Source organism: Nannospalax galili, unplaced genomic scaffold (genome assembly GCF_000622305.1).
Source record: "Nannospalax galili isolate Female #2095 unplaced genomic scaffold, S.galili_v1.0 scaffold212, whole genome shotgun sequence".
NCBI classification, from domain to species: Eukaryota; Metazoa; Chordata; class Mammalia; order Rodentia; family Spalacidae; genus Nannospalax; species Nannospalax galili.
The window spans coordinates 2,659,750-2,683,072 of NW_008333884.1; the positions used below are offsets into that span (position 1 = coordinate 2,659,750).

At 48.5% G+C, this 23,323-nt stretch overlaps 1 protein-coding gene across 5 annotated transcripts in view; it reads left to right on the forward strand.

The window, feature by feature from the left end:
* Positions 1-23,323, forward strand: part of Rph3al (rabphilin 3A like (without C2 domains)) — a 176,491-nt gene that overhangs the window by 78,884 nt on the left and 74,284 nt on the right. The gene's annotated exons all lie outside the window — the stretch shown is intronic.

Sequence of the window (23,323 nt, forward strand, 5' to 3'; positions counted from 1 at the left end):
GTAAAGTCCTACTCTGCCTTTCTGGCTGCCCAGTCTGGGGCAGCTCTGTGGCTTTGTGGCTTTGCATCACAACTTCCAGGAGAGTGTGTTATACCTATGTGTGCATGTGTACATTTATCCATATAGTATCCTTTACTTCTTGGCAAGAATTATCAGGGCCTGAAGACTGGATGGCATGGCTTCTAGGGCTAGCTCTGAGAAGCAGACCTGTGAGTTAGAGTCTGGGTATGAATCCAACTCTTACACCAAACATGTGACCTCAGAAAAGTGGTCTAATACAGCATGTCTCATCTTCTACATCTGAAAAATAGGGGCAAGTATCACATAAACCTTAGAGAGCTGTGGGGATTAGATATATTCAACATAAAACTCTTGGAGTTGGAATGATGGCTCAGTGGTTAAGAGCACTGGCTGCTCTTGGAGAGGACCTGGGTTCAGTTCTCAGCACCCACTTGATGGATAACAACCATTCATAACTCCAGTTTCAGGAAATCCAATACCCTCTTCTGGCCTCCATGGGCATTACACGCACATGGTACACTTACATACATGCAGGCAAAACATTCATGCACATAAAAATAAATAAACAAAATTAAAATACAAAGCTCTTACATCCTTGCCTGGCACATAGGCACTCAGGAAATGTTAGGTCAGGACTGTTTTCCTCAGAACCAAGCAGGATGCTGGAATTGTACTTCCTGTTCTGTCAGTCTGTTCTCTTGATTCCTGGCCACTCAAAGGAGAATGATCTTTGTAGCAAGATTAAATAGATTTTCTCCTTGTGCTAAATTGTGCCACACATTAAATCATTTCATATTGAACCCAAGAATTTTTTAAAAGATAACTTTTAGTTTTTCCTAGAATTTCGAATTGTCTTTAAAAAGAATTTCACAGAGAACAATGTACCTTCCAGTCCTCAGGTTATTTACCGTCTCAATTTACTCTATCCTTGGAACCTGTATTATTTTTTTCTTCCTGGCAGAAACTGTTGTAGATTCTTATTCCTATTCCAGCCAAGACTGTGTGTTCCACAGTAATTACTGTGAGATTTCCCTTTGCTGCCTTCCTAGGTTAGAGACACTACTTGCCCTGCACCTTTTGTTTAGTTTGTTTTGTTTCCACCTTAGTTTTGCTGGAAACCATCCTCAAGTAATTTCCACATGTCAGTCATTGTTTCAAGCTTGAAGTTGTTACAGTGAACAAGACAGAGGGAAAAGAATCTTCTCTCTTGAGGTGACAAATAATGATCATAAATAAGATGATTCCAGGGATTAATAAATACTGGAGAGAAATAACCAAAGATAAAACCCTAGGAGTGGGGTGGGTCATAAGCATTGAGAGGATTATAAATGTGGGAAAATCCAGAGATGTAAATGTGGACTTGAAACATTAAGACTTTTGAAACCTTGACAAGGGCATTTTCAGTGGCATTTAGAATCTTAGATGTGGGGCTGGAGAGATGGCTCAGCGGTTAAGATCACTGGCTGTTCTTGCAAAAGACCCAGGCTCAAATCCCAGCACCCACATGGCAGCTAACAACTGTCTATAACTCCGGTCCCAAGGGATCCGACAGCCTCTTCTGTCCTCCGGGGGCATTGCACAACACAGGTGCACTTACCTACATGCAGGCAATACACGCATACCCAGAAAAAAAAATAAAGAAAGAAAGAAACTTTTTAATTAAAAAAAAAGAAGCTTAGATGTGAGAGGGTAATATCCCCAATGAATAAGTGCGAAATCAAGGATTTGGGGGCGTGGTCATTTTTTTTTCCTGATCTATTGTATGTCCTGAACTGTCTAAGGAATACAGATTGATTGCTCCAAGCATAGTAGAGGTGTGATGGGGATCTAGGTGTTAGGGCAGGCTGCTTCCTCTGTTGGTGTCAGACTAGGAACACTAGATGATAGGCGTGGGGACCCGGGAATGCCTTGCTCACAGAACTGGGGCAGATGGATTATGTTTTGTGACTTCTACTTTCTGTTTCTGTGGACCCCAGCAGCCTGTTTGCTCCCCTGTCTCTCTACCCCTCATTAACTGCTCTAAAGATTCCAGGTTTGTGGGACCATGGGACTGTCCTGATCTCTGCCACAGAGCAAGCTACTGTCCTTGGTTACCAAAGAGTTAACGCCAGCTGCTCCTCAGAGAGCCATTGCCTAGGCAACAGGGACTGTCCCAGGGGAGGGCCTCAGCTGGATGAGGGATGTGGGGGAGATATTCTTCCAGACTCACCTCCCCCACTGCCCAGTGCCCTGGAGCTGGCCTGGTCGGAGGCCATTTCCATTTGAAGTGGTTCTTCCTCTGCCAGTAGGCTGGGACCTGTGTCCACTTGGCAGGAGACAGAGGAGCACTGTCACCTTCTGTGGGAACTTGTTCCAGGGCAAAGGTTGGTGGGGGGATGTCAGATGAGGTCATTGGGGGGTTCAGGAGGGTTTTCTTCCTCTGTCCTTGAGAAGACTGTGTTATTCATTCATATGTATACATTCTTTAAATAGTAAGAGAGTCCACAATGTGCAGGCCGATTCTAGGTGATGGACAACATCCTTGCTTTCATCGAGATTGTTTTCCAGGGCTAGGAGAAGGACAACAAGTAAGTTTTAAATAAATAAACATAAAATAATGTCAGATTGACCGAGGGCCCCATGCTGAGTTGAAACAGTGACTTCATGTGCTTAGGGAGGGCTTCTCTGAATTGAGCCTGAACAAAAATAAGAGTCAGTCCTGGGAAGATCTGGGTGGAAACGTGTTCTAGGAAGAAGGATCTGCAGGCACAAAGACCCTAGGGAAGAACCAGCTGAGCTTGCTTAAGGAACTAATGAAAATATGTGGAACAGAGGGAGTGAGAGTCAGAGTCAGGACCTAGGATTCTGTTACACATTGAATAGGATGTGGTGAAGTAATGAACAGGGGTGGGGTGCAGTCTGCTTCATTTTTAAGGGATGACTCTAGCTGGAGGCAGTGGACTGCAGGGGGACACAGACTTTTGAAAGCAGGGGGTAAGTTTGGTGGTGATGGCTATCACTGGGGGATGACAGACCTGCGGGTGGGGGAGGATAAGGAATTATTGGGATAGAAGCCCTATACTAAGAGAGTGTCAGGGTCTTCAGTGTATTCTAAACTGATTAGGAAGAATTAGAGGAGCTAAGTGAGGGTTCCTGGAAGGTGAGATTCTAGAAGACAAGGAAGGGGCCAGAGTGAAGCTATTTGGTCTACCCTGTGCCTCAGCTAGTATGCCGTTCCCACACTAGCACTGCAGTGCCTGGGGCTCCTGACTGGGTAGATGAGGCCCATTCTACACTTCAGTGGCATCTCCACTTGACCACAGGAGACTGGTGTTTATTTCTTCCTCAAAGCAGGATCATGAGGTGCTTGTGCCCAGAGCTGTAGGATGAGCCTGGGTTGGGTGCCCAGTTTGGCCATCACAAGTTGTACAAGTGACCTTGTATAACTCACTTCACCTCCCTGGGCCTCTGTCTCTTTATCTATAAGACAAAGTCACAAAGCAGCCATCAGCAGCAGGTAAGGAGAGGATTAGCTGGTGCAGGGAAGCCCTTTGCAGGCTCTAGTTTGTTGCCAGCAGCTGGCAGAGGCAAAGGGATCCTATCACTGTCATTGTGACTGGGCCACCCCAGTGCTCTCCGATCAGACTTGCCACAGAACATAGTTATGACGTCCACGGATCACAAGAGAGACTGAATGATGCCACAACAGTCAGTCCAGGACGAGGTGCCTGAACAACAGACCTTTATTTCCCCATGGTTTGGGGGCCTGGGAAGTCCAGTGATTCAGTGTCTTCCTGGCCTATAGACAACTGGCTTCCCTGTGTCCCTAGATGGCAGAGAGAGCTAGCCCTGGTGTCTCTTCCTCTTCTGTTAAAGACATTAATCACATCAGATCAGGACCTCACCCTTACAACCTCATTTAACCCTAATTCCTTACTTCCAAGGACCCCCCTCTCCTATGTAGTCACAATGGGAGTTGGGGTTTCATCGCTGGAATTTTGAGGGGATTCGGTTCAATCCATTGTATTCTGTTTCTCTTTCTCTCTCTCTCTCTCTCTCTCTCTCTCTCTCTCTCCTTTTTTTTGAGACAGAGTCCCAATTTGTAGCTCATGCTGGCCTCAAATTCTCAGTCCTTCTTTTTTTTGAGACAGAGTCCCAATTTGTAGCTCATGCTGGCCTCAAATTCTCAGTCCTTCTGTCTTTGCCTCCCGTGCTGGGATTCCAGGCATGTACCACTATGCCTGACAGAATTCATGTTTTCTTGAACTTAAAATTGGAGCTGCTACAGTTAATCTCCTATTTTCCAAAAGTTATGCAACTAAATTGTGGACTTGGACACCTCAACACTGATGTCCTGAGCTAGCAGGCACCCCCATTAGTGTGTGGGTACCAGTGGCATGCACATTCCACTCATTTGCTCAGTGCTTCACTCCCAGGTGAGGGGGTCTAGAAGCGGAGGGGTCCTAGATGATCTCTTCCCTCAGGTCCTGACTGTCAAGATGGATGGGCAATGTGCTCTAGAGTGACACCCACTGCTGTACAGACCTAGGTTCCCAGCCTTAGCAGCTAGGAGAGCTGTCTGGAGAAGCCAGTCTCTGAAGCCAGAGGGAGCAAAGGTCATGGGGTTGGGGGATGTGGAGTGACTCCTCAGCTAGAAGCTTGTGGTAGAAGCAGGCCTGACAGCTAGAAGGTACGGAGGCAGTGCTAAAATAGGGAGGATGCAGGATGTGAGGAGTGATGGCAAATTTGGCTTGGAAATGGGGAACTTGGAGGACTGATGGAGCATGCTTCTGGGGACCAGAAGACAAAACAGACCCAGCCAAGAGCTTTAGGAAGCTGCAGTCTATGGGACTTGTTAAAAGAAGGGTCATCTGGAGACCTACTACATTTGAGAGGAGAATGAATGGACAGGTCTGTAGGCCCCAGGGTGTCCAGAAAATGATTCCAGAGGCATAGACATTCAGGCAGGGCTCACTTGGGGTCCGAGTCCTCAGAGAGTTAGAAAGGCCTAGATGTGGTCCCTTGAAGAACTTTAACCCTTGCAGGTCTGGGGACAAGGGATGACATCATCCATTTGCTCATCCAGAAAATGCTTCCTATATGCTAACATAGGACCCTGTGCTGGCGACACAGTGAAAGGAGACACAGAACCTAGTCTCCAGAGAGGATGAGTTGATTATGGATAATTAGTTAGGGAGGGATCCTGGGAGGAGGGCTCAGTACAGAGGCTCCTGGGCATCAGGAGGCCCCCACTCTGGGTTTACCCATTTCTGAGATCTTTCCTGTTCATTTTTGCCTCCACTTCCCTCTCCTCATTTTTTGTTGTGTCTGCAGCCCTGAGACCCAGGGGGATGTGCACTTGGGCAGGCTGCAGAAAAGGGATGCTTGGGAGATACCTGGCATTGGAAATGTCCAGAGCAAGACCTGGTGGGGGAGGGCAGATGCTTCTGGGGACACGGATGCCTTTCCAGTAAGAGTCCTAGCAGCATTCAGCAGTCACAAGCTAATGAACGTGCGGGTGGAAGGCACTGCAGCCCTGGAACCGTGGCCCTCTGTAATTGGGCGTGCACACCCTGGCTGCCTGGCCTCATTTCCCCAGCAGTAGTGGAAGGGAGAGGGGCTGGCTGGTTAATTAAAGAGGCCTGGCACTCCTAATTGCTCACAATCTGAGTCAGATAGCCTTCAGTCTAATTGAGAGTCCAGCTTCCCAGCCATGGAAGACTATGTAGGGCTGCAGGAGGACCCATCCAAGCCCAGGATGGCATTGTCACAGGTCCAGGGAAACAGTTGGAGTTTTTCCTGATTTCAGCCAATGGGAACCAGACTGTGAAGTGACCTCAGTCATGCATGCTGAGTCCTGGTGGAAGAGAATCTGAGGTGGTTAGTCTACATTTTGCTCCAGGTCCTTAGCTGAAGTCCTGTTTTATGGGGGGATCGTGGTCCCAACCCAGCACGAAAGAATACCGGGGGCAGGGGGCCCTGAACCACACCTCGGACCACACCTCATCTCTCTTGCCACAGGCTCCAGACTATTTTGCTCTAAGGAAGAGCTGTGTCTCGCTGCAGGGAGCTGGAATGACCCTGGGGTGAATGAAGACTATGCCACTTCCCCCAAAGCTCTAGACTTCTTTCTTTGCTCAGGGTCAGGGATTTGTGGCAGCTAAGCAACGGAGGAGCAAATGGCACTTCTTGTCATGCTCCTGCCTGCCACAGGCCTGGGCAATCAGAGGCAGAGCCCTGCCCCGCCCTCCCAATCACCATTTTACAGTCATCAGAGAGCAACCTCCTTCAGGCTGAGACACCAAGGGAGTCAGAGAGACCCCAGAGTTCCAGTGCTGATGATACTTTTGCTGCTCAGTGTGGGCTGAGGATCAGCAGCATGGACAACCCTTGATGTTTGCTCAAAGTACAAGTTCTTGGGCCCCCTTGCATCTCCTGAGCTAGAATCTGCATTTAGCCAGACTCCTTCATACAACATCTTCATCCATACCATAGTATGTGCCATGTTAGAATTCCTCTCCTTTATAAACGGGACTGATATTCCAAGGTGTGTATGTCACAGTATTTTGCTGATCTGAGATGGACATTTGGGTTGCTCCTACATTTTAGCTATTGTGAATAATGCAACTGTGTACATGGTTCTCTCTCTCTCTCTCTCTCTCTCTCTCTCTCTCTCTCTCTCTCTCTCTCTCTCTCATCCTCTTTCCAGTTCTTTGGGGATATTTACTCAGCTCAGGAGTGGAATCCCTTCCACCCCATACTACTTAGTCATTTTGTGAGGTCACATTCCTACCACCAGTGTGCAAGGGTTAGGAGGTGACCATGTTTGCAGGGAATGGAGATGCAGTGAAAGTCCCTGGAGGTGCCCAACCCCCACTCCCTTTCCAAACCTTATCTTCAGCTCCTCTGTCCCTGGTGGGAAGGAGAGAGAAGGCCTGGAAGCAGCTGCCACCTTGAGCAATAGCCCTTTCATCCAAGTTGTCTTCAAATTGGCCTCACAGTGTCCTTCTCCTCTTCAGCCTAATTCAGTGTGGAAGACGTATGTTTGCCCCTTATTGCAAAGATAGATTTTTTTTCATTCAGCCACTGATGTTTCCTAAATCCCCGGAAAAAGACACTTAATTCATCTGCCCTGAGGGGCCACTCTGGCTGCTTGTGTGTTGCCAAGGCTGTTTGGCAGGAATTGACTTGGCTCCTGTTGTCAGGATCGGAGGATTGGACCAGACACTGAGCAGCATCTTGGAACATCCGCCTTGCCTGGGGTTGGCAAGAGGAACATTTCCATTAAGGCGGACTCTTCTCACTGTTTAATGCCTGCAGCTGGGCTTTTCTTCCCCTAAATAAAGAACTGCCACTTGATGCAGTTCAGATCCCATTCCATTGACCCCAGCATGCCACCAGCACATCACTAACCTTCTACACAGGGTCATTTGGACAAAGGAGGATGGGCTTTGGACCACTTTGCAAGCTATGGGTCTCACTGGACAGACTCTGCATCCCTGTCCTGTGGGCCAGTTCTGCAGCCCTCTGGAGACTGTGCCTACTTGACTCCAGGGGAGAGGTAGGGATGTCAGGCCTGCCCCCCAGACCTCATATGGAAGGAGGCTGTAGGAGTGGAAGGCAGGAAGTGACCCCAGAACAGATCCTGGAGAGAAGCCAGGCAGCTTCCAGTCATGTGAAGCAATGCTTGGGTCAGCTTGGGATAAGGAGATGCCCAACAGGCTGGAGTAGGCACAGCCTTGGAGAGGAAGTTCAGAGTTGGTGGGCATGTGGGTTGGTGGGCATAGTTAGTGGTTTGGGTGTATGGGAGAGTAAGATGGGGAGGGAAAGAGAAAGGCTGAAACTGGAGGTGAGAGGAAGACTGAGTGAAGGAAGACAAGAGAGCCTGGGCGGGGGGTGATCCTCAAACAGAAGGCGGGAGACAGGGCGGCAAGAAAGGGTCAGGCTGAGGCATTTGAGTGTGCTCCTGTGGCCATAAGAGCCATCCAAGGGAGCTGAGCAGTTCTGAGATCTTTGGCAGAGCTAAAGTCTACACGGATATTTGGGAGGACTATGGTAAGTTGGCAGGAACACACTGATACTGAATTATCCACATAGCAGGAGCCAGGGGCCAGGTGTGGTGGCACATGCGTGTCATCCCAGCACTCTGAGGCTGAAAGAAGAGAATTGTGAGTTGCAGGTTAGCCTGGGCTATGAAGGCCAGACCGTGTCTCAAAAAAGAAAAACAAAGTAGCCAGGGCCAGGCCCGGATTAAGGCAAGAACACCAGGATGGGAACTCAAAGACAAGGAAGAGAAATATTATGAAGCAAATTTCCAGTAATTTGGGGCTTGGGGACATAGCTCAGTTGGTAGAATGCTTGACTAGCATGCTCAAAGCCCTCCATTCAATCCCCAGCACTACATAAAACTGGCTGTCATAGCTGGGTATGGTGGTGCATGCCTTTAATCCCAGCACTTGGGAGGCAGAGGCAGGCGGATCTTTGTGAGTTCAAGGCCAGCCTGGTCTACATAGCGAGTTCCAGGCCAGCTGGAGCTACAGGGAGACCCTGTCTCAAAGAGACCAAAACCAAAAACCAAAAACTGGGTGTGATAGCACAGGCCTATAATCTTAGTACTCAGAAAGTAAAGGCAAGAGGATCAGAAGTTCAAAGTCATCCTCAAATACAGCAAGTTCAAGGCCAGCCTGGGCTGTATGAGGCCCTGTCTTTAAAAAAGAGGTTTCTAAACCAGGCGTGGTGGCACACGCCTTTAATCCCAGCGCTTGGGAGGCAGAGGCAGGAGGTTCTTTGTGAGTTCGAGGCCAGCCTGGTTTACATAGTGAGTTCCAGGACAGCTAGGGCTACAAGGAGACCCTGTCTCAAAAAAGACAAAAAAGTTTCTAGTAATTGACAGCTGCCTCTCCATGCCAGCCCCCTACCCTCTTAATCATCAGAACTGCCTTGGGAGCTAACCACTTTTTTCAGGTAAGGAAAGGGACACTAAGTGCAGGTAAGGTTCCTCTCTGGGTAGGGGCTTAATGGCCTCACCTGCCAGGCTACATCTGAGCACAGGGCCTGCCATGAAAAGGCCAGGGCAGGAGTGAGGGGCTTGTAGCCTGTCAGGTAACACTTTCATGACCTGATATCTAAGGTACCCAACTGTTGGAGTGTCAGCGTCTCTGTATACTGTGCTAGGACCAGTCACAAGGCACCTGCTTTATGTGGTTACACACCCTGGTGTAGGGACAGAATTGAGAAGGGACCACCCTGCAACCACACAGAGCTGTCCAGTGGGTTATGAGGAACAGAGGGGGTTGGCATGAACTGGGCCTTCTCTGCCTAGCTCTCAGCGCCCTGGAGGAGCCATAGGCTGCCCGAACTTCAGCCACCAAGACCCATGGGCAAGATCTTACCTCAGCCTGGACTCTTAGCCTAAGCCCCAACACTGCCAGTTCCTGGACTCCCAGCTTCAACTCTGTTTCCAAACCTTGTGGCTACTACCATCTCCCTGACCAGGTGCCCGGTAGTGCAGCTACCTGAAGTCTACTGTGAGCAGCCCGGCAGCCCTGATCCTCCCCAGGGACCAATAGCAGGCATCACTAGATCAGGGGTCACTCCTGCTTTGGACAACCCATGAGCTAGAGTAGAGTTTACAATGAGAGAAAACAGATACAAAGAGAATTTTGTGATGGGTAAAATGATAGAGAATTCACGTTCAGTATCCATAAGGCTTTATGAGAGCAGGGTCATGTCCAATGTCTATAAATTGTCTGTGGCTACTTGACACTGCAGTGACAGTGACTACAGACAGAACTTCAGAAGTTTGCTTGCTGGTCCTTTACCAAAGTGTGCCCCCCCTCTCCTATCTCTGGAGCCCCTCCCAGGGTGCCTGATGGCTGAGTAGTGAGAATTGGACTAGAGGATGTAGCTTAGTGGGAGAGCTTGGCTAGTATGCATGAGACTCTGGATTCATCCTCAGTACTGCAGAAAACAAAACAGAAAAGGCATGAAAAGGGAGGAGTCTCCCCTGGTCATTGGTGGAGACCAGGCAAGAGGTGGCAGGTCGGTTGGTTGGTTGGGTCCCAGCTGTTTAAAAACTCAGTAAGGAAAAAACGAAAACCACCTCAGTGAGGCAGTGTCCTTCAATATTCTTGTTAAGATTTTTATTTTCCTTGATTTTTTTTTTTTTAAATGCTGGGGATGGGACTCAGGACCTTAAACATATGAGGCAAGCACTCTACTACTGAGCTACATCCCTGACTTCTCTCTTCCTGGAATTTGAAATATAAGAGTGCTAGTCCCTAATGCTTTAGATCCAATTGCCTGCGTCTTCCTGCCTCAGTTTTCTTACCTGGAATTGGGGATAATTGAAATTCCTGTCTCAGAAGGTGGTTGTGAGGAATGAAATGAGTTAGGCATGTGATAAGCTCTTTGAAATAGTGTCTTATGCACATAGCAACTTGAAGAATTATAGAGTCTATACAAATGTAGGTAAAATATTAACTCCACCCCGACCTTAACAGTCTGTCTCTACTTTTGCGCTTTTCTCCTCTCACATCTGAATGTATGTGGATGTGTCTACTATATGTATATCTTGAGTTGGGAGGTGGTCTTTTTAGATAGGATCTTGCAATGTAGCTCTGACTGACCTAGAACTTACCGTGTAACTGAGAATGACTTTGAACTTCTGATCCTCTCTCCTCTACCTCCCAAGTGGTAGAATTAACCACAGTGGTGGCCTGGAACTTACTAGACCAGGTTGGCCTTGAACTTTTGGCAGTCCTCCTGCTTCTGCCTCCTAAGTGCTTGGCAATATATTTATTTTTTCTTTATGGGGCCAGATATATTTCTTATGTTTTATAATTTATAATGTAATATATAATATATCCTTATATATTTTCATTTGATACCACATTTAAAAAAATCCCTCTAGATCCATACATAGAAATCTCATCTAATTTTTAAGGGCTATGTAATATAAGGGAGTTTTTTACACTTCTCTGTGGTCCCTTATTTCACAGGTACTCACACAGCCTGTTGGGGCCAGGGCTGGAGTGTTGTGAATAAAAGCAGGGCTGGCTGTCCCAAAACTGCCCCCTTAGGTGTCAAACAACTCCCATCGTGTTCCCTTAGTGTGCTCCTTTCCCAGGGCCCACTGCCCTCTGCAACATGCCTTCTGCCCTCTGTCAACATAGAAATAGCCAGGTGGCACGATTCAAGTGTATTTCCCAGAAGTCTCCTTGGTCCTCATATTAGAGGAGGGGCATAGCAGATGGGGTGCTATTGCCTAATTCCAGCTATGCCTGCCCTGCCACACCCATGACTATACCTAGTCACTGCTGCTCCTCTATGTGACTTTGCATGAAAATCATCCCCCTGTACACTCCATCCCACTCTGGACTTACTATGAGGGAAAAGGGTTGGATTAGAGTCTTATTGGCCCTTTCAGCATTTTCTTCATGCATAGCTCAGGCCCAGCTGGTTACCATCCACATATTGGGAATTGTGGGGTCTATGAGTGACAGCTGCAGCTGGGAGCTGAGGCACACTCCCCCGTACCCCTGCACCACCACACTTGCTTGTGTCTGTGTTCTTTCGGGGCTTTAAAGCCATGCTGAGTTTGCTTCTCAGCTTTCTTGGGCTCAGGTTGTAACTAATTCCACATCCTTGGATCAGGAGGAAGTCAGCATGGGGTTGGCCTGTGCTCTGAAATCCCCTCTATCTCTTGGTATTGTTGTGAAGTTTTGTGTCCTCACAGTCCCCCAGGGACGAAGGTGGGCAAAAGGCAGTGTTTACACCCCTTTTCCAGATGGAGAAATGGAGGTTCAGACAAGGTAGCTCACTCATAGTGGTCCAGCCAGGACCTTGTGGTGATTCTTCCAGCTCAGCTCAGGCTTTACCTGTGTACCTTTTGACAAGTCAAGAGAGCTGAAGGCATACAAGAGACCCCTGAAGGAAAGAGACATAGGTGCCATCTTGCAGATGAGGTGCCCCAATGCCAGAAGCAGTCACAAGCCATAGGATAGATTATAAAGTAGAAAATGGTACCCAGCATGGGCTCCATAAGGCAGTGCACCTAGAGAGCTCTCCTGAGACCTCACCCTGGTTTGTCATGAACTGAAGATGGCTGGACAAGTGTGGCATTCACAGGGGTCTGGGTTTGAGTTTCCTTGAGGTATAACCCCTCACCGAGTAGATAAGAGCCCCTGTAGCTCAAGGGTGGGATAGCAACCTTAGCTGGGCTCTGTGGACTTGCTTAGGCTAGGCCACAGTGACATCATCCTGTGTCTACCTGCCAACTCTCTCTCAGGCCCCTGGCTGCTGCAGTCTCGGCTCCTTCCCCCAGATCTGGTCAGTGGAACTGCGCAAGGCTCCAGCAGCAGGAAGTGCCCTTGGCCAATCTGTTTAGCGGCTCTTAGCAGAGGTAATTCTGTGCATTTGCTTGTCCTCTGTTGTGGTAAATAGCAGATAATGACATTTCCAGTCCCCAGTGTGGCTCAGCTCTGCTCACCTCGCAGGCTGCCCAGCCAGCTGCCACACTTCGACAAGCTTGCAGTCCTTCCTCACTTTCGTATCATCTCTTTGTTTCCAGTGCTTTTGCCCCACGATGCTTGCTGACCACAGCCCCTGGTGCATTTAGCCCATCCTCGTGGGCACTGGGATAGTTCTCCGATGGGAAGCCGAGGGGAGAGGGAACTGCCTTCCCTCCTCTAGACTCCCTGTAGCCCCAGCCTCAAAATCAAGAACAAAGGGATGGAGGATACATACCACTCAATGGCAGATTGCTCACCCAGCATGCAAGAAGCCCTGAGTTCCATCACCAGCACCCCTCTAAAGACAAAACGAAGAACTGGAGCTTTATAAGACTTTAGGGGATCCTATAGCCCTCTTCCTTTCAAACTCTTGCCTGCCTTTTACCATCCACCTTCTGTGAGAGGGACAATTCTCCCAAGGTTGCAGTTGGGGAAACTGAGGCTAAGGGGGTGATGATATGCTGGGCTTTTAAGAGACTTCTGAGAAACTACATTTGAACGCAGACAGCTATATAGCTGGCCCTTTGGGGTATAAAACCCGAGCACCTGGGTCCAGGGAAGGAGCCACCCTGCATGGTAGGGTCTCCTACCAGGCTCCAACTGCTAATGGGGAGGGCACCCATTTTCTGCTCCTCCCCTTTCATCTTTCTCAAGTGCATCTTGTTCTTTTCATGTCATTCTCCCCCTCTCCCTGACATCAGTGGCTTCCTACTGCTAGCAGGATAAAGTCTAAACACTTCCACATGGTATCAGGGCCTCCAGTCCTATCCCCTACTGCAGCCTGCTGACTTTCCCAGCATAAATGGACACTAACTTCACCCAGCTGGCCTGTCTCTGCCTGACCCTGATGTTGCTTTCCATGGAGTTCTGGACCTGCCATCACCAGGGTCCCTAATTAACCATTAGTACCCTTGCCCACAGAACATTAGAGGCTCTAGGATATATGTTTAGTCTGCTGGATAAAATAACAGATACCTACTGGCTGTATCTGAAAAACTGGAGCAAACAAGAAGGGGGAGGGTTTCACGTCTACTGACCCATGAGAATTGCAGTAACCCCTGGGGGCTAGAGAGGTCTTTGGTGCACCCCTAGAACAAGTGGGGTCACCAAAAATGTGAATTCCATGTTGTGTTGGTGGAGGCAGTGCTGGGGGGCAGTGTGGGCATTCTCCTGACTTTAGCCAGGAGGATCTGTGCTGACTGTTTTGGGGGAACTTTGGACTGGCCTTCTTGACCTACAGCTTCACTAAGCCTCCCTGCCCCTCACTCTGCTCCCTGTGGCCCAGTACCTCAAGTCCAGCAGGCAGAGGGCTGTCTGATGCCCAGTTTCAGGCTGTCTGACTATGTCCATCCTCTCTCTTTGGGTCCTGGCCCCAGCAGTGGTCCTTCCCCTTAGAGTCTCTGTCATGCCAGCTACATCCCAGTCTCCTTGAGCCCAGGACCTTCAAACCCCCTCTGGCCTAGTTCTCTGCTAGCTTCCCACTAAGGCTCTGGAAGCAGGGCTGAGCTGTGCCTCTGCCTTCCCCCTACCCCACCTGCACTTAGCCATACCACCAAGTCTTCCCTGCCACCTCTGCCTGATCCTCAGGGTACTACTTCCTCAAGATCTGCCTTTAGCTGGCTCTTACTGTTGTCTTTCCTCCATTTAAACTTTTATTGAGCACATATAGAAGGCTAGGGTCCAGGTCAGGCTTTGGAGCTGCCTCAGGAAACAAAGCAGGCAAAGCCTGGGCTTCCTAACAGTCTGTCCTGGGGATATTGAATGGATTATGTGGTACACTCCCCAGTACTGGAAGTGTTCTGAGCCCCAAGGCCTTCCCACTTTGCTGAGTTCTGCTGATTTTTTTTTTTTTTTTTTTTTTTTTTTTTTTTTTTTTTTCAGGCAATTATGGAAATGTTTGTTGTTCTTGTGACAGTCTCCCTGTGGCCCTGGAACTCACTATGTAGACCAGGCTGGCCTTGAACTCACAGAGATCCACCTGCCTCTGCCTCCCAAGTGCTGGGACTACAGGCGTGCGCCACCACGCCCGGCTCTGCTGATATTTTCTCACTACCATGCACCATCCCTTGCTCCTGGATCTGCTGCCCTAACCTTTCTCCCAGGCCTTCCCTGTGTAGCTGTGTTGGGCAGCTCTTCCAAGGGATTCCAGAAACAAAGACCATAATACCAGAGCCTGCCCCCATTCCTTTCTTACTCCACCCCCTCCATCCTGCTGACGAGGTCTCCGACAGATTGTTGCTTGCTGTCCCTGTCTTCTATACTCACAGGGATCCAGGAATTTCACCGGTATGTGGGAATGTTGGAAGACAGCCATGTTTACCACTATACCACCAACACAGCCTGGGAATGTTTTGGAAAAAGAGCCTCTGCTAAGAATATAAAGGGCAGATTGGCTGAAATCACGTCTCTTGTTTCTTTAAAAGCTACCATAGGTCACCATAGGCTCCAAGGCATATCAGGAATTCCACCCCATAGAACCTTGTTCTTGGCACTTAGCCTCTCCCTCCCTTGCCAGGCAGCTCTGTGCCAGGCTCCTGGGAATTAAATATGAAAGACACGGGCTGGGAGTGTGACTCAGGAGTAGAGCACTTGTCTAACCCACAGAAGATCCCTGGGTTTGGTCCTCAGCACTCACAGGAGCCATGGTCTCAGAGGGGCTGATCGCAGGAAGATGATCCACTGTGACACGGTCAGCACTGCTCTGGAGATGGTCACACACCTGGCAGGGGACCAAGGGAGACACTACTGTCTCCTGGGGGAGCCCAAGGAATGGGTTGCTGTGGAGGAGACATTTGCATCAGTCTTCAGGATATGAGGCATGAGACTCAGCCTGGGCAAAGTGGAGGCAAGAGAGTAGCCAGAGTGATAGAAGACAGTAAAGTGTGAGGCAGATGTAGGGAGTTTGGTGAGCTGAGAGAGAGATGAGTGAAGAGCTAGGTTGAGTACTGGGCGTGGTGGCACACGCCTTTAATCTCAGCACTTGGGAGGCAGAGGCAGGAGGATCTCTGATTTCAATGGCAGCCTGGTCTACATAGTGAGTTCCAGGCCAGCTGGGGCTACAGGGAGACCCTGTCTCAAAAAAACCAAAGAAACAAACAAAAAAGAGATAGGTTGAGGCCAAACAGGAAAACTCTGTGTCTGTCTGTCTGTCTGTCTGTCTGTCTGTCTACACATGTGCATCAGTCTACTGTCTCTCCCAGCATCCTGTGGCTCTTCTACCTAATCCAGGGCTCTGATCTCAGCTAATGCTATCCAAGTTCTAGGGTTGGGGTGGTGAGGATTAACCAGAGGCTCCTACTTCACCACAAGCAAGGCTGGACTTCTCTGTCTTTGGGGTCAGGCTTATAAAAATATTTAAAAAATTTTTAAAACTCCAATCAAGAATAGTCACTAAAATCTGTGGGGATTCATTCCTACCAACAACCAATCAACTGGGCAGCAGATTCTCCAGGTGGGTGGCCTCCAGTTCAGTCAGGTCCCACAGGTCACTTTAGATGCTGGTCACAGGTCCAACCTTAAGACCACCCAGCACAGTCTGCACTTGGATTATACTGATTGCTGAGATAGCTCACAGAGCTCAGGGAAACACTTCAAAGTTTTTCAAATAGGATTACACAGAGTATTCTGACGAAAGTGCATCGGACAAGATGTAGGGGAGGGGTGCAGAGCCTCCATGCTCTGCTACCACATGTTCTACTGTCCAGAAACTTCTAGAACCCCATCCTTTTGGGTTTCTGTGGAGGCTGGCATGACTGATTACATAGTCAACTTTTAACTGTTTCCCCTCCTCTGAGGTTAAGGGGTGGGGAAGCAATCCCAATCCTCTAATCACACCTTGGTTGTTCTCTTGACTAACCCATTCCTGGTCTTGGGAGTCACCAGCCATCTCATTAGCGTATGAAAGATCCTTCCTTCCTTCCCTCCCTCCTTCCTTCCTTCCTTCCTTCCTTCCTTCGTTCCTTCCTTCCTTCCCTCCCTCCTTCCTTCCTTCCTTCCTTCGTTCCTTCCCTCCTTCCTTCCTTCCCTCCCTTTCTGCAACTTAAGGTGCCCCATTTGCCCCCTTTCTCCCTTAATAATACACTTCTATGGACCTATTGCTCTTGAGCTCCTTTCCCTTTCCTTCCTTCGTTCCTTCCTTCCTTCCCTCCCTCCTTCCTTCCTTCCCTCCCTCCTTCCTTCCTTCCTTCCTTCCTTCCTTTCTTCCCCCTTCCCCATTCTTTCAAGACAGAGTCTTATTACAGGTGTAGCCCACATTGTTCTTGAACTCATAGCTAACCTCCTGCTTCAGCCTCCCCAGTGCTAGGATTATGCATAGATGTGCCCCTGCTCAACTTCAAAAAGACATTCTTGAGTCCAGGATATGACTCAGTGGCTAAAAGCCCTTGCTGTGCAAGCCTGACACCTGAGTTCAGATCAACAGGGAAAAAAAAAGGAACAAAGACATATGCAGTTGTGCATAACTGTATTCCCAGTGTTCCTTTGGTGAGATGAGAGGCAGAACCAGGAGAATTGCCTGGAAGCTATCAGGCCCACTGACCTGAAGTAAGTGGCAAAGTGACAGAAATGAAAACAAGAAAGACCTTGCCTCCAAACAGGATGGAAGGGGCTGGAGAGATGGCTCACTGCTTAAGAGCATGCACTTCTTACAGAGGACCCAAGTTTGGTTCCCAACATCCACATTGGGCTCACAACCACATGAAACTCCAGCTCCAGGAGATCTGGCCTCCAAGGGCACTGCACTCAGATGTGTGTATACACACACACACACACACACACACACACACACACAGTTTAAAAAGAGCTAACATTCATTGATATTTAATGGGGCTGAAGAGATGGCTCTGGCAGAGGACCTTGGTCTGGTTCCCAGCACCCACATTGGGGATCCACCACCCTCTTCTGACCTCTACTGGCTCCTGCTTGCACATGGTGCACACAAACTCATGCAGGTGCATGTGGCACATATTAAAAAATCAATGAATATATAAAAATAAACCTTAAAAAAATAACAGGGTAGAAGGCAAGAACCAACTCCCAAAAGTTGTCCTCTGACCTCTACATGTGTGCCTTGGCACATGCCTCCCCCCCACACTCTTATGAATAGGGACAAGGGATAGGAAGATCAACAAAGTCTATATGAAATCCAGTAATGAAATCCATTACTTCATATGCCAGTTTAAAATCCTTTTTATTTTAATTGTTGTGTGTGTATGTAGTTCTCAGTTTTCTCTTTCCATCTTTACTTAGATTCCAAGAACGGACTCACATCAGCAGGCTTGTGGTAGCAGGCTCCTTTACTCCACTGAGCCATCTTGCTGGCTCTTTGTATGATAATTTAAAAAGCATTCTTTTTTTTCTTATGTGTATGAATGTATTGCCTGCATGTATGTGAGTGCACCCATGTCATGCAATGCCCCAGAGGTCAGAAGAGGGCTTTGGATTCCCCTGGAACTGGAGTTAAGGACGGTTCAGAGCTACCACGTGGGTGCTGAGAATCAAACCCGGCTCTGCAAGAGCAGTCAGTGCTCTTAACCGTTGATCTATCTCTCCAGCCCCTTAAAAGCATTCTTATCACCCTGGAAGGCTTCTGGGGCTTTAGGAGCCCTGAGTCAGGAAATGGGGATGAAATATACATTTCACAGGCACATAGATGGGTCAGATGTCTTGGAACCATAGGATTTTGGAACTAGGGCCTGCTCTGCCACCCAAAGCTGACTTCAGTAAGAGTCCCCCTCCACCGTGATGCTTTGTGGCAGTCTTAGAAGAGCAGACTTGCTTGTCACTGAGTTCAGGGCTGCTGAGGGTGACAGGGTGTTTTCAGGATGTAGAACACTAGAATGGGAAACAAAATGATTGCCTGTCCCTCAGTGGTGTCTCTAAGAACCAGGCTCTCCAAGCAGATGGTGGGGGCGGGGTGACTTCTGGCTGCAGGTGTTTGTTGGTGAGAGATTGATGGGAGGCCTCAGTTCCTGTATCCAGGGCCTCACTGGGTGAGGAAGGGTTGGCTTTGTCTAGGGTTTTCAGTTCCCTGCATCACATTCTTGTGGCCAGTGCCTATCCAGGAAGTTTATCTTCAAGGGACAGCTCTATCTATTTGTGTTCCCTTGACCCTCTTAGAGCCAGTGACATCAATTTCCTGAGCCCATGGGCATCCTTTATGTATTGGCACTAGAGTTCAGGAGAGAGGCAAGATTGGGAGAGAGACCTCACCCTCTACTTCCTTACCTATGTGACCCCGACAAATGGCCCCAGTGCCTGCATACTACACATCAGTTCCATGATCCATGCTCAGCATCCATGCTGGGTCCAACACAAAACATAACTTACTTTTGTTTGTTTCTTTGGGATTTTAATTTTATGTATATGAGTGTTATGCCTGCATGTGTGTAAGTGCACCAGAGTTGTACAGTGCCCGAGGAGGACAGAGGAGGGCATTTACTCCCTGAAACTGGAGTTACCGACAGTTGTTAGTGTGCCACCACACAGCTTACAAAACGCCTCATATAAATACTTTTCCCCCCATACTGGATCAAACCAGGGCCTTGCACATACTAGGCAAGCGCTCCACCATTGAGCCGCATCCCAAACAAGTTCTTACTTTAATATTACCAACCAAGGTCCCAGGGTTCCAGGCAGGCCTGGTTTTGCCACCTCCTCCATATGTGACTTAGCTGAGCAGCCCAGCATCTCTGGACCCTTGATTCCTCATCCATGACGTTCAGATCATTAAGCTTCCCTCATAGGGCTGTTCTGAAAGTTACCAAGATTAAATGTGATAATGATAATGTATATTGAGCACTGAAAGTAGTGCCAGGCATGGAATAAGTGCTCAATAAATGGTGATTATTATCGTTATTAGGAGTTATAACCACATGGCAGGGAGCAAGATTGATGGGAATTGGTTTCCTCCACCCCCTGGGCCCTCTCCTGCCCTCACTGCTTCCAGGCCTGGAAGTGATTTGATTTGCAAAGGTGAGATAGGGTTGAAGAGTGGCCAGCCACTGTGGGCTGCTGGTGGTCCTGGGCAGTGACTGGCCTCCAGTGACTAGGATGGAGCAGCTGTGGCTCAGGCCCCGACAGTTCCACAGCCTAGGCTAGCAAGTAGGATGCAGAAGCTAGAGGCCTTTGAGCTGGGAGGAACTGATGAGGCCTCCAAGAAGGATTTGCCTTAGCTCGGCAGGTTGGTTTAGGGACAAGGAGGGGCCCGTTGTTACACATCAGGCCCAGGGGAAAGTTTGTGATCAGGATCCAGGATGGTGTGGTTCTCAGAGAGTGCTAAGTATATATACACACTGGTTTCCAGTCCTCACTCACCCTTGGGGAAAGTGAGCAGGGATCACTTGTATCCTCCACTACACACACTGTGAGACCCAGGCTTGTCCCCTTTGATGTTTAAAGCACATGATTCTGGAGTCCCCACACAGTCTCCTGACCAGGAGCTGCTGAACATTTTCCTTCTCCTGGAGAGCTATTCAAACACTGAACGGGCTCCCTGTTGGTAGCTACAGGAAATTCCGTATTTTTTTCCATGCTATTTGAAATTTCAAAATACCATTTAAAAAAGGCACACACTGTTGACTCCTTTTCTCACTGCATGTGCCCCATCCTCCAGCCATGAGGTTGAGATGCTCCCCTGAGAGGTAGACCCCACATGGAGAGGAAAATGGCAGCCTCTGGAACTGGGCCTTAGTGGAAACAATCACTCGAACTCACCAGCCTCTGGAGCCCACATCTCCCTTTCCTGGGCTGGCTGGCTCTAGAGAGCTGTCCCTTGACTATCTCCTCCAGCCCTCTGGGGGACAGATCCCTGTGCCCTCTGTGATGATGCTTACATTCCTCTTTGCCATGTATTTCTACAAGGTGCCCTTCCCGCTTGGTCGACTCAGGATTTGTGTGTCTCGCCCCTGAGGCCTCACATCCTGAGGTCTCACATTGTCCTTACTGTCTTCAAAGTCATATGTGTTGTCTTCTTGCTCCCTCTTCTCTCCTTTCTGCATTCTTTCTCCCCCTCTCCTCCATCTCCTCCTCCTTTTTTTTTTTCCTTTGAGACAGGGTCTCTCACTTGTATAGCTCATGCTGGCCTGGAATTCATAATCTTCCTGCCTCAGCCTCCTGAGTTCTGGGCCTTTGTGTGAACCACCACACCTACATCATGGGCTTTAAAATTATTTTATTTATTTATTTATTTACTTATTTATTTATTTACTTACTTATAGAGAGGGTATATGTGTGCCACAGAGTTCATGTGGAAGTCAGAGGACAGCTTTTTTTTTTCTTTTTTTATTTGTTTGTTTTTGGTGTTTTTGAGAGAGTGTCTCCCCATAGCCCCAGCTGGCCTGGAATTCGCTATATAGATCAGGCTGGCCTTGAACTCACAGAGATCCACCTGCCTCTACCTCCCAAGTACTAGGACTACAGGCGTGCACCACCATGCCCAGCTTTTTTTTCTTTTTTAAAAAAATGTATTATTTTTATTTTATGTGTATGAGAGTTTTGCCTGCATATATGTAACTAAGTAAAGGCATCCATGCAGAAGCCAGAAGAGAACTTCAAATCCCCTGGAACTGAAGTTAGAGATGGTTGTTAGCTGCCATCTGGGTCCTGGGAACCAAACCTGGGTCTTCTGCAAAAGCAGCTACTGCTCTTAACCACTGAGCCACCTCTCCAGCCCAGAGGACAACTTTCGAGAGCCAGTTCTCTCCTTCTACCATGTGGTCCCAGAGATCGAACTCAGGTCATCAGGCTAGGCAGCAAGTGCCTTTACCCAGTGACCCATCTCACTAGCCCCCATGGCATCTTTTAACATCTCTTACTAGCCATATACTTAATACCCCCTGTCCCTCACAAACACCTGTCATATTGAGTTCAGTCCTTGAGACCAAAGGTTGCGTTTCCTACTTCCCATTTTGATTGCACAGTAGTAGGTTTTCTGTTGTTTTAGGACCTTCCCTTCTGATTGAATGACCTCTCCCTCTTTGTCTAAGTTCTTGTTAAAGCCATGACTGCCCACACTGTATTCCTGCCCCAACACTGCTTATTCCTCTGCCCAATCACAATAGCTCACACTTTGTTTCTCTATTCTACTGGAAGACAGAAATCCCAAATTCTGTCTCCTAGTCTGGAGTGGATGAGGAAGTTCATCAGGACCAGAAAGAATTACCCAGAGGGAATAACTGGGGTACTGTCCTCCCTGCCCAACCTGCCACCAGCAGAGCGACACAGGCACAGAGAGTTCCAAAGCCATATCTAACCCTGATTTCTTTTTATGGGCTGTGCCAATGTTAATAATCAAGAGCTGGTTGACAACCCTCTACTGGGGACACTGTGGTGAATACATGAGTGGCAGGTGGAGGGAGGTGTGTTTTGGAAGTTAGTCCTCAGGTCAGCAGGACCTGAGGTGTGTTTTGGAAGTTAGTCCTCAGGTCAGTTAGTCCTCATCAGAAGTGGATGAGGGCCAGGGAGCTGACACAGGTTTGGGGCTTGTAGGTTTGGGGCTTGGTCCCTACAGTGCCAGTGGTCCTTCCGATGGAGGAGAGACTGCCTGATTCTTGCCCTCCAGGGGAGAGGACTGCAGGTTCCCTGGCAGGGAACCAGGGTGGGAAGCCCAGAGAGATGTGACTTCCTTCCCCAGCTACCTTCTGGCTCTATCTCAGACCAGGCAATGGTGGCTGTGTCTCTTTAGGTCCTATTTATGAGAGTATTTGAGAGTGGTCAGGATGAGCTCTGGAAACTTGGGTACCTTCAACCTAGGCCTTCAGCTGGCCACCTGAGTTGTATACTAATGAATGAAAGTAGGGCTAGGCTGTGCCCTCTCCCATGTTAGACTCAACCTTGTTTGTACCTCCAGATGGGGTGTGGGGTCCAGGAAGTCAGCTCTGCCTTCAGTCTGGGTGAAAAGGGATAAATCATGTCCAAGTAATAGGAACAATGTCCTGCCTAGGCAGCCACACCTGACAGGGGCAGCCGGAGCCAGTATCTGTGGCTCAGATAGAACAAGCTTCATGTTCCAGCTCCCATGGTCAGGCTGTTCAGCTCCCTTGTTTATAAAACAGGGCCCCAAATACCCACCTCATAGAGCCATTGTGAAAATTAAATGCATCTACATAAAACAGCCAGCTCAGTGCCTGACATCGTATAAGCACCAGATAAAGTGTTTAAATATTTATAACATGTACATCAATATCTGAACTGAATGTATTCAAAGTTGCTTGACAGCAGGGCCAGGTCTCAATACTGAATCTATGGCAACAAGGCTGTTCTCAGTCCCTCTGCCTAACAGGGCTGGTGGTGCAGCATGCTTGGCTGGAGATGTCTTAAGGACCAAGCAGGGCTAAGCCTATGATCAGTGGCATCACACAGGAGAGTTTAGGGTTGTGCACAGGCCTGACTCTTCATTTGACCCAGTCGACCAGTAAGCCGGTCTTCTGTGTCTGTCATATGCTGTCAGCTCATTTCTGGCTCACAGAAGTCCAGATCTTAATGAAGTGAAGCCAGGGTAAGTATTTCCCAAAGCATTCAGCATAGGTTTCTTTTAAATAGGAATTCTGGGGCTGGGGATGTTACTCAGTGGTAGAACACTTACCACTATAGCAGTATGAGGCCCTGGATTCTATCCTTAGCATGGAAGAAAGGAAAGGAAAGGGGAAAGAAGAAAGGAAAAGGAGAGGGGAGGAGGAGGAGGGAAGGAAAGGAGGGAGGGAAGGAAGGAAAGAAGGGGAGTTCTGTTTATTTTATCATTCTTTTCTTTGTTGTTGGTGGGTTTGTTTTTGTTTGTTTTTGTTTGTTTTTTGGTACTGAAGATTAAATCTAGA